We start from the raw sequence: 12,407 nt of genomic DNA, 5'->3' as shown, positions 1-12,407 counted from the left end.
GGTTTTCAATGACGTACATACCAAGTGGAAACGAGGCTCTTGATCCTGAGTGTCATGCAGACTACCTTTCTGCCTATACTGATTGCTCTGTGTGGAATAAATGTATATTTAGTTTTGCAAAAAAAGAAGAAGAAAAAAGCTGCTATTGTACTATGCCCCCCCCCCCCCCGCCGATATTCTAATTGAACTGGTTTAGAGCAAAGAAGCCTGGGTATCAAGATTTTTAAAAGCTCCCTAGAAGATTCTAATATAAACCAAATTTGAGAAATCACTGTTTTAAGTATACTCCTAAGACAAATAATCTATTTTAAAAATTGTCAAAGGAATTGAATGCCATTTCTCCAAAGATGATACACAAATGGCTAGCAAGTTCATGAAAAGATGCTCAACAATATTAGCCATCAGGGAAATGTACATCAAAATCACAATGATTTGAGTAAAATCAAAACCACTTTGTTGGCTAAAATAAAAAAGATAGATGATAACGGGTGTCGATAATGATATGGAGAAATTAGAACTCCCATACACTGCAGGTGAAATTGTAAAAAGGTACAATCAGTTTAGAAAACAGATCAGCACTTCTGTAAATACAGAGCCACCATATGACCTAGCAGTTCCGCTCCTAGGTATATACCCAAGATAAAGAAAAACACATGACCACACAAACACTTGTACATGGATGTGCATAGCAGCATATTATTTTTTAATAGCCAAAATACCTATCAACTGATGAATGGAAAAATAAAATGTGAAATATGCACACAGCAGAAAACTATTAATAAAAATAAATGAAATACTACTTTCTACTACAACATGGATGAACCCTGTAATCATGCTAACATTGTACTAAGTGAAAGAAGCCAGACACAAAGGGCCACATGTTTTTATGATTCCATTTTATGCCTCTTGACCAGAATAGGCAAGACTACAGAGAAAAAAAGTAGACTAGTAGTTACCAGTGCCTGAGAGGAGGGAGGAATGGGGAGAGACTAAAAGTGGGTGTGAGGTTTCTTTTAGGGGTAAAAAAATGTTCTGGAATTAGACAGTGCTGATGATTGCCCAAACCTGTGAATGTACTACAAACTTCTGAACTGTACACTTTAAAAAGGTAAATTTCATGGTACATGCATTATATCTCAAAAAATTTTAAAAGTATATTCCTATTGTCATCTTATGTGTCTGAAAATTGTTTACCCATGGAGATTTGAGAAAGACTCCCTCTGCCAGTATCATTTCTATTTTACTCTTGTTTGTTGTACAGCTCACACAAAACTAGGCCACCTCCTCGTTTTTCTTCTGAGACTCTAGAGTCAGGGTAAAATCTTATACTGTACTAGAATGAAACATCTGGCTTTGGTTATAGAAGGGAAATAAATTATAGAGAAGGAAAACTAGAATATCAGGGTCTCTACTGAATGAAGACAGACCATTATGCAGTCTGGAAAGAGGAAGGTAAATGCAGACCTATTAGATCACTGAGATCTTGAGTATGATAGAATGAAATTCTGGAATACTTGAAAGAGAGGATACCACTTAAAAGTTCAGGACACGAAAAATAAAGTAACAAGAGATTAAGCAAAAACAAACAAACAAACAACCAAACAAACAAAACCAAAAAACTCAGACATGGAATACAGTATGGTAATTACCGAGAGGGGAAGGAGGGTGGTGGAGGTAGAAGAGGGTATAGGAGGGATAAAGGTGATGGACTGAAACTTGACTTGGTAGTGAATATACAATACAATATACAGATGATGTATTATAGAATTGTACACCCGAAACCTATAATGTCACCCCAATAAATTTAATAAAAAAAAGAAAAAGAAAGTAACAACTTCACAAAACAGGTAGTGATTTAGGGATGATCATTATCTCATAAGAGATCATGTAGGTAATAAAATATAGCAGCGATTTTCAATCCTTTTAATCTCATGGCACACATAAAATAATTACTAAAATTCTGCAGCACACTTAAAAATATATGTTTTATGCCCGGCCGGTATGGCTCACTGGTTGACCCATGCACCAAGAGGTCCCTGGTTCAATTCCTGGTCAGGGCACATGCCCAGGTTTTGAGCCAAATCTCCAGTGGGGGGCATGCAAGAGACAGCCATTGATTTTCTCCCTCATCGATGTTTCTATCTCTCTCTCCCTCTCTAAAAATCAATAAAGAAAAAAAAATATATGTTTTGCCAATATGACCAATAAATAGGCATAATTTTGATTCATTCACATCAGACAGGTATTGTTGTGTTGGCTGTGGTCAAGGAGTTTTTGTTGCTCTCTCTTTAAAACATTAAAAAAATTTTAAATTGTGGTACCCATTCAACAACAATTCCCCATTTCTGCCTTCCTCCAGCCCCTGGCAACTATCATTCTAGTTTCTATTTCCATGATTTTGAATATGATAGATAATTCATATAAGTGGATTCATACAGTATTTGTCTTTTTTCCCCCTCTAAATTTTATCATGAAAAATTTTATACATACAGAAAAATGGAAAGAACTTAATGGTGAATACCTATATATATCTACCACATAGATTTTTACACTTACATTTTACTATACTTCTTATCACATATCTATCCATTAATCCTATGGATAATGGATATCCATTATCCATTGGGGGGGGGGATGCATGTCAGAGTAAATTGTGGACATTAGTAGACTTCCCTTTAATACTTAAGCACATAAATAATTTACTAGAGTTCAATATCTGTGTTTAGAGCTCAGAAGTCTTCTTTCAACATAAACTTTACACATAATGAGCTGCCCACCTTTTAAGTGTCTAATTTTTAAGTTTTGACAAATGCATATATCGTGTAATCAAACTCCTATAAAGATCTACAATATTTCTTTTTCTTTTTCTTTTTTTGAATTTTTATCCTCACCCAAGGACATTTTTTGTTGTTGTTGTTGTTCAGATAGAGTGGGAGGGAGAGAGAGAGAGAGAAACATTGATGTGAAAGGAACACATCGAGTGGCTGCCACCCACACAATCCAATCGGGGCTGGGAACAAGCTGCAACCGAGGTACATGCCCTTAGCAGGAACCGAACCCGGGTCTCTCTGGACCGCAGGCCGATGCTCTAACTGCTGAGCCAAACTGGCCAGGGCTACAATATTTCTTCAAATATTTTTTCTGCCCCTTCCTTTTTCTCTTCTCCTGGAGTTTCAATTACACATGTGTAGGAACTCTTGGTATTGTTTTATGTATATCCCAGTCTTCTTCCCCCCCAATCGTATTTTTTCTTTCTATGCTTAAGATTGGATAATATTGATCTATTTTCAAGTTCATTGTCTCTTTCCTTTATTATTTCCATTCAGCTATTAAGCATATCCAGTGAATTTTATTTTATTTATTTTTTGTTGTTGAAAGTATTACAGATATTCCCCTTTTTCCCCCATTCACCCCCTCCTTCCTGCTCCCACTCCCCTCCTGCCTTCCTTAGCCTAGCGTCTGTGTCAACTGGTTGTGCATATGTGCATATAAGTTCTTTGGTTTATCTCTTCCCACCCCTCTCCCCCTCCCTCTTCCCTCTGAGGTTTGTCAGTCTGTTCCCTACTTCCGTGATTCTGGATCTCTTTTGGTTGACAGCTTATTTTGTCCATTATGTTCCACAAATAAATAAGATCATGTACTTGTTTTTCTCTAACTGGCTTATTTCTCTTAGCATAATACTCTTCAGGTCCCTCAATGTCATCTCAAAGGGTAAGAAGTCTCTCTTCCTTACAGCTGCAGTATTCCATTGTGTAAATGTACCATATCTTTTTTATCCATTCATCTGCTGATGGGTACTTGGGCTGTTTCCAGATCTTAGCTATTGTAAATAGCTCTGCTATGAACATAGGGGTGCATATATTCTTCTTGACTGGTGTCTCAGGCTTCGTAGGGTATATTCCTAGAAGTGGGATCACTGGGTCAAATGGCAGTTCCATTTTTAATTTTTTGAGCAAATACTGTAGTGTTCTCCATAGTGGCTGCACCAGTCTACATTCCCACCAGCAGTGTGCTAGAGTCCCCTTTTCTCCACATCCTCTCCAGCATTTGTTGTTTGAGGATTTGTTGATGGCCGCCATTCCAGCAGGTGTGAGGTGATGCCTCATTGTTGTTTTAATTTGCATCTCTCTGATGATTAGAGATGTTGAGCATTTTTTCATATGTCTCCTGGCCATTTGTATGTCCTGTTTGGAGAAGTGTCTATACAGGTCCTCTGCCCATTTTTTAATTGGATTGTTTGTCTTCCTTTTGTTGAATTGTATGAGTACTCTATATATTTTGGATATTAACCCCTTATCTAATATATTGTTGGCAAATATGTTCTCCCAGAGAGCAGGTTCCTTTTTCATTTCGATGGTAGTTTCTTTTGTCGTGCAGAAGCTTTTTAGTTTGATATAGCCCCATTTATTAATTTTTTCCTTTCTCTTGCCCTAGGCAATATATCAGTAAAAATTCTGCTACATATAATGTCTGAGATTTTTCTGCCTACATTTTGTTCTAGGATTTTTATGGTTTCATGGGTTACATTTAAATCTTTTATCCATTTTGAGTTTATTCTTGTGTGTGGTGTAAATTGGTGGTCTAGTTTCATTTTTTTTTTTGCATGTAGCTGTTCAATTTTCCCAACACTATTTATTGACACTTTTCTCCATTGTATGCTCTTGCCTCCTTTGTTGAATATTAATTGCACATAATGTCTTGCGCCGATTTCTGGGTTCTCTGTTCTGTTTCATTGATCTATATGCCGGTTCTTGTGCCACTACCAGGCTATTTTGATTATGATGACTTTGTAGTATTACTTGATATCTGGTACTGTGATCCCTTCCACTTTGTTCCTTTTTTTTTTTTTTTTTAATTAAAATTGTTGTTGTGTGGGTCTTTTATGGTTCCATATAAATTTTTGGAGTATTTGTTCTAGATCTGGGAAATATGTCATTGGTACTTTAATAAAGATTGCACTGAATCTGTAGATTGCTTTGGGTAGTGTGGACATTTTAATGATCTTGCTTTTTCTGATCCATGTATATAGTAGATATTTCTACTTTTTTATATCTTCTTCTATTTCTTTTTTTTTTTTTTTCAATGTCCTGTAGTTTTCTGAGAACTGTTTTTTTACTTCTTTGGTTAAGGTTATTCCTAGATTGTTTTGTTTTGTTGTTGTTGTTTGCAATGGTAAATGGGATTGTTTTTGTTTTGTTTTGTCTTTTTCCCTTTCTGAGTACCCATTATTGGTGTATAAGAATGCCATTGATTTCTAAATGTTAATTTTGTATCCTGCTACTTTGCCAAATTCATTTATTAAATCTAGTAAACTTTGATGGAATCTTTAGGGTTTTTTATGTACAATATCATGTCATTGAGAATAATGACAGTATCACTTCCTTCTTTCTGATTTGCATTCTTTTATTTTTCTTCTTGTGTAATTGCTGTGGCTAAGACTTCCAGTACTATGTTAAATAGGAGCATCCTTATTTTCCCCTATATTTCCACTATGTTGAAATTGGGCATCCCTGTATTGTTACTGTCCTTAAGAGAAATACTTTTACTTTTTGCCCACTGAGTATGATGTTGGCTGTAGGTTTTTCATATATGGCCTTTATTATTTTGAGATATGATCCCTCTATTCCAACACTGCTGAGTGTTTTTATCAGAAATGGGTGCTGGATTTTGTCAAATGCTTTTTCAGTATCTATTGATATGATCATATGGTTTTTATCTTTCATTTTGATTATGTGGTGTATCACATTTATTGATTTGCAAATATTGTACCAGCCTTGCATCCCTGGCATGAGTCCCACTTGGTCATGGTGAATAATTTTTTTAATGTATCGTTGGATCCAATTTGCTAATATTTTCATAAGGATTTTGGCATCTGTATTCAGCAGGGACATTGGCCTATAGCTTTCTTTCTTTATAGTGTCTTTATCTGGTTAAAGAATTAGGATTATGCTGGCTTCATAAAAATAGTCTGGAAGTCTTCTTTCTTCTTGAATTTTTTGGAATAGTTTGAGGAGAATGGTGTTAATTCTTCTTTGAATGTTCGGTAAAACTCCCCAATGAAACCGCCCAGGCCCAGGCTTCTGTTTGCTGGGAGTTTATTGATGACATATTCAATTTCCTTAGTTGTTACTGGTTTGTTCATGTTTTCTATCTCTTCCCTGTTAAGTTTTGGGAGACTGTGTAATTTTATTTTCTTTTATTTATTTATTTTATCCTCACCTGAGGACTTTTTTTTTTTTTTTCATTTTTGTTCAGATAGAGTGGGTGGGAGAGAGAGAGAGAGAGAAACATCAACATGAAAGGGACACATTGAGTGGTTGCCACCCACACAACCCAACCAGGGCCAGGGACAAACTGCAACTGAGGTACGTGCCCTTAGTGGGAACCGAACCTGGGTCTCTCAGGACTGCAGGCTGACGCTCTAACCGCCGAGCCAAACCGGCCACGGCGACTGTGTGATTTTAGAAATGTGTCCTTTTTTCTTAGATTGTCCAATTTGTTGGCATATAATTGTTTATAGTGTTTTTAAACAATCCTTTATATTTCTGTGGTGTCAAGTGTCAGTTGTTATTTCTCCTCTTTCATTTCTGATTTTGTTTATTTGGGTCATCTCTGTTTCTTGGTGAGTCTGGCTAAAGGTTCATCAATCTTGTTTATCTTTTCAAATAACCAGCTCTTTGTTTCATAGATCTTTTTTTTTTTTTTTAATCTTCACCCAAGGACATTTTTTCATTTATATTCAGAGAGAGAGAGAGAACGAGAGAAACATTGATGTGAGAGAGACACTTTGATTGGTTGCCTCCCGCATGACCCTGATCAGGGCTGAGACTGAACCACAACTGAATCACATGCCCTTGACCAGAACTGAACTTGTGACTCTTTGGTCCACAGGCTGACGCTCTAACCACTGAGCAAAACAGGCTGGGGCTCATTGATCTTTTGAATTTTTTTTAGTCTCTATGTCATTTATTTCTGCTCTGACGTTTACTACTATTCTTCCTTCTACTTGCTCTGGGTTTTCCTTTTTGTTTACCTTTTAGTTCTTTAAGTTGTAGGGTTAGATAGTCTATTAGAAATTTTTCTTGTTTTTTGAGATAGGCCTGTAGTGCTATGAACTTCCTTCTCAGGACTGCTTTCACTGCTTCCCACACATTTTGTGTTGCTGTGTGTTCATTTTCATTGGTTTCCAGGAAGTTTTAAATTTCTTCCTTGATCTCCTTGACAACCCATTCATTGTTTAATAATATGCTATTTAGTCCCCATGTGTTTGAATGTTTTTGAGTGTTTTTATGTGATCAATTTCTAGTTTCATGTGATCTGAGAAGATGCTTGATATGATTTCAGTCTTTTTGAATGTGTAGAGACTTACTTAGTTTGTGTCCTAACATGTGCTCTATCTTTGAGAATGTCCTGTGTGCACTTGAGAAGAATGTAAATTCTGCAGTTTTGGGGTGTAATTCTCCGAAAATATCTATTATATCCATTTGATCTAGTGCATCACTTAGAGTCTCTGTTTCCTTGTTAATTTTTTGTCTATAGGATTTATCCAGTGACGTTGAAGTCCCCTGCTATAATTGTATTGCTGTTGATTTCTCATTTGAAGTTCTCCAGAAGTTTTTAAATGTACTTTGGTGCTCCTATATTGAGTACATATATGTTTACTTTGGTTATATCCTCCTGTTGGGTAGATCCTTTCAATATTACGTAGTGGCCTTCTTTATCTCTAGTTATGGCCTTCATTTTGAAGTCTATTTTATCAGATATGAGTATTGCTACCCCAGCTTTTTGTTCCTTTCCATTTGCTTGGAAAATTTTTTTCATCCCTGTACTTTCAACCTGTGTGTCTTTTGTTGTAAGGTCTCTTGTAAACAACATATATATGAGTCATGCTTGCTTTTTCTTTTTAATCCTCACCCAAGGATATTTTTTTCCATTTATTTTCAGATAGAGTGGGAGGGAGGGGGAGAGGAAGAGGGAGAAGGAAAGGGAGAGGGAGAGGGAGAGGGAGAGGGAGAGGGAGAGGGAGAGGGAGAGGGAGAGGGAGAGGGAGAGGGAGAGGGAGAGAGAGACATCGACTGGTTGCCACCTGCACAACCCTGACCAGGGCCAAGGACGAACTGCAATCAAGGGCCATGCCCATGAGCAGAATCAAACCCGTGGCTCTTTGGTCCATGGGTCGACACTTTAACCACCATGCCAAAGCGACTATGTCTGAATCATGCTTTCTTATCCATTTAGCTACTCTCTGTCTTCTGATTGGAGCATTTTTGTCTATTTACATGTAAGGTTATTACTGATATGTACTTATTTATTGCCATTTTTATTTATTATGGTTATGTTCCTCTCCCTATTTCTTCTGCTTATTACAGCAGTCTTTTCAAGATTTCTTGCAGTGCTGGTTTGGTGCTAATATATTCCCTCAGCTTTTTTTTTTTTTTTGGTCTGGGAAGCTCTTTCACCTTCTATTTTGAATGATAGCCTTGCTGGATAGAGTAGTCTTAGATTCAGATCTTTGTTTTTCATTACCTTGAATACTTAATGCCATTCCCTTCTGGCCTGTAATGTTTCTGTTGAGAAATCAGCTGATAACCTTGCGGGTTCCTTTGTAGGTAACCTGTTGCTTTTCTCTTGCTGCCTTTAGAATTCTCTCTTTGTGTTTAATCTTTGGCATTTTAATTATAATGTGACCTGGTATGGGCCTCTTTGGGTTCTTCTTACTTGGGGATCTCTGTGCTTCCTGAACTTGTATGCCTTTTTCCTTCACCAAGTTAGGGAAGTTTTCTGTCACTATTTCTTCAAATATATTTTATAACCTTTGCTCATTTTCTTCTTCTGGAACTCCTATGATGTTGTTACATTTCATGTTGTCCCACAGTTCTCTTAAATTGTCCTCCCATTTTTCAATTGTTTTTTCTTTTTGGTTCTCTGATTGGGTGATTTTTTTTTCCTACCTTGTCTTCTAAATCACTGACATGATTCTCAGCTTCCTCTAATCTGCTGGTATTTCCTTCTAATATGTTCTTTGTTTCTGCTATGTCATTCTTCATTTTCGCTTTGTGGTTTTTCATTTCCAATTGGTTGATTTTCATTGTTTCTATATCTTTACTCATGCTGTTGAGCTTCCTCATAATCATTACTCTGAATTTGTATCTCTGATAACTTGCTTAATTCCATTTAATTTATCCCTTCTTCTGTAGAATTCTCTTTTTCTTTCATTTGGGATTTGTTTTGTTTCACCATTTTGGCTGTCTCAGTGGGTTTTGGAGACTGCCAAATTTTCCCTGTGGGTGTCGGTGTTCTGCTGACTGTGGCTCCCTCTACTGGGTTTGGATGAGTATGGAAGGGACCACATTAAACACCAATGTCTAGTTTTACTTTCCTGGGTAGAGTCACAGGCCAAGCAAAGATTCAATTATCCAAGAGCTTTTGCCTGTAGGCTATTAGTTTCAGTCACTTAATGAGCCTCAGGTTGTAGCCCTCAGCTGAATGAAAAATCCTTAAGGTGGATAATGTAAGAAGATGTCTAGTGGGTGGGGCAATTGCTTTCTCCTGGGTTAAAGTTGCTTTGATAAGACAGTGGTTTCTGCAGTATGGGTTATTATCTTAGAATAGGGGTCCAGGCCTCTGCCTTCACAGCTCAGTCCCTAGAGCCACAGGGTGTTGTAAAATTCCCGAGGAAGTGGCAGTTGCTTCTCCCCATGCTAAAACTGCTCTGAGGGGTCTACCTGACAGAAATGGCTACTAAAGCCATGGAGAAGGGGCTCAGCATAAGAACTCAGGCCTCAGCCTTCACAGCTCAGTCCTCAGGGCCACAACCCCCAACACTGAGAGCCATATCCAAAGCTCAAAACTTTCAGAGGCTTTTTTTCCTACCTACTGGCTGGCTGGTAGTCTCTGGCTGTTAATGAGCCTCAGGTTGCACTTCTCTGGCCGGATGGTGTTAAATTCCTGAGGGAGGGGCAGTTGCTTCTCCTCCAGGCTCTGGGAGGGGGCTCTTTGAGTAATATGACTACTGTCCTATGAAGGAGTGATTCAGCATGGAACTTCTGATGGCCTCCTTCCCAGCTCTCTCTCCAGTGACATGCACCCCCGACTCTCCTCACACAGTTCTAGTCCAGTCCACCCTCCCTCTGCTGGAGCCCAACATGAGTGGCTATAGCTGTAATTTAGTGCACTGGCCCCTCAGGGAAGTGCTGGTGTTCCCTGCGCCTCTCCCTGCTGAACAAAACTTCTGCTCTGGTGATTTTCTCAGCCAGGTATTATGCAGGCACCTTTCCTTGTTCTGCCATTCTGTGCTGAGGAGTCAGCTTGGGGCTTTAACCCCAAACATCTCAGAAGGAACTGCTTACATCTAAGACAGCCCTCAGTTGCTTCCCGTGAGCACCCAGCCAGCCTTCTCGTGCCTCCACATCTCCTACCAGTCTCGATTTTGGGGCCTCTTTACATCCCCGGTTATAAGGGTTCTCTCCAATTGCTCTTCAGTTGGTTTTTCCCAATGTCCTGTCCTTATTTTAGTTGTAATTCCAGTTTGATCCTGGGAGATGGTCTGTGTAGCTTCCATTCATCCCGCCACCATTTTTCTCTCTCCAGGATTTGTCTTTTAGTGGCTAGATTATCTCACTTAACATAATGTCCTTAAGGTTTATCCATGTGATAGGATGTGTCAGAATCTTCTTCCTTTTACAGACTGGATTATATTCCATTGAATATATAATACCTTTTATCTATGCATTCATCTGTCAAATGGTCACTTGGCTTGCTTGCTTCTCTTTTTGGGGGATGGGCCCAAACATTAAGGTTGACATCAGGGGATTAAGCTGTCTTTTCCTAATAAGGTGCTTGGTAAAACTATAAGAAAAAGACTGTCAGAGTTGGGGCTCAAATGGTGGCTGAAGAGCTTAGTTCAAAAAAGTTTGAACTCAGAAGTCTTGGCAGACTCACAAGATTAAGACACATAAACCAGATGCTGGGAGCAGGAAAGTAAAGACAAGCAGTGGTAATCTAGGGACTGGATACACAAGGATGTTTAAAACCAGGAGATCATTCTGAGGAAGAGATATACAGAAGAGTCAACAAAAGGGTAAACTGTGAGTGAGAATCAAGAAAGGTCAGGGAGCCCTGCATGGTTTGGCTCAGTGGTTAGAGTGTCGGCCTGTGGACCAGAGAGTCCCAGGTTCGATTCCAGCCAAGGGCATGTACCTTGGTTGTGGTTTGTCTCTGGCCTCGGTTGGGGTTGTGCGGGAGGCAACCAGTGGATGTATCTCTCTCACATCGATGTTTCTCTCTCTCTCTCTCTCTCTCTTTCTCTCTCTCTCTCTCTCTCTCTCTCTTTCTCTCTCTCTCTCCTTCCCACTCTGCCTGAAGATACATGTAAAATAATCTCGGGTAAGGATTTAAAAAAAAGAAAAAGAAGGTTCAGGGAGTGAAGAAAATTAGCAGAGGCCCCAGTGAGTAAGGGGTGGTACCAGAAAGGCCCAGGCTAGCGTAATATCTGTAGCAAAGGTCTAGGATTCTGACAGGCAGTGGGCCACCAGAAAGGAAGGAACAGATTCTGAATAGGCACTAGCTGCTCCTTTTTAGCCTCTGCCCCAGAGCATACTGACCAGCTAGAGAGAGGGAGGATAATGAAGATAGATAAACTAGGCCCAGAAAATTTACACTGGATTTTGGAACCAACTCCTAACATCCCAAAGGGTGTGGCTTTGATTTCCATCAAGGCTGGTATCAGTGTCACCAGGGTTTGGATTTGGTGAGGCTGCAGGGACATCTATATAATGGGGATTCCTGGGGTTCAGAAAGGGTTAGTTATGGTCTGAAGGTTATGGTGGGGTCTGCAATAAAATGAATTTAGTACTAGTTTAGAACACTTATTTTCTTGTGCCCAGAAGCAAACTATGCCCAGGTTCTGGAAGTGGGACTAAACTGAAAATTGGGAGTTAGGGGGTATGGATATAGTTACGAAAAGAAGAAGGGTATACAGCTTAGAAGACAGTCAGTTCTTTGCAACCCAGGACACTGGTCCAATGTGAAATTTCTCAGGATGGGAAATAATGGTTCAGATGTTACATAATCAATATTACCAGCTTGTTTTTCTTTTCTTCTTGTTTTTTTGAAAGAGTTCAGACTATCTAAGTACAGATGTGCAAAAAAATAAATATGTTTCTAGAAAATCACGTTCACAGATAAGCTTCTCTAATTTGCCAGTTTTTCTGTGCTGGGGCATGTTTTCCAGCAAACAGAATGCACGAATGTAAATCTATCAGGGGCAGAAACACAGGGGGAGACAGCTGCAGCCGCAGCATCCAGGAGTGACAATGATTAATCCCTACATCTGCTCAGTCAGATAGAAACAAAGGTCACTGTGCATAGATTAGCATCCTGATCACCACCCTACACACACACACACA

At 38.9% G+C, this 12,407-nt stretch overlaps 1 protein-coding gene across 2 annotated transcripts in view; it reads right to left on the bottom strand.

Moving 5' to 3' along the window:
- The window catches only part of GPR156 (G protein-coupled receptor 156), a 72,253-nt gene that overhangs the window by 43,895 nt on the left and 15,951 nt on the right, over positions 1-12,407 (bottom strand). The window lies entirely within an intron of this gene.

This window comes from Molossus molossus, unplaced genomic scaffold, assembly GCF_014108415.1.
Source record: "Molossus molossus isolate mMolMol1 unplaced genomic scaffold, mMolMol1.p scaffold_m16_p_5, whole genome shotgun sequence".
Lineage (NCBI taxonomy): Eukaryota > Metazoa > Chordata > Mammalia > Chiroptera > Molossidae > Molossus > Molossus molossus.
This window is presented reverse-complemented; position numbering and strand designations above follow the sequence as displayed.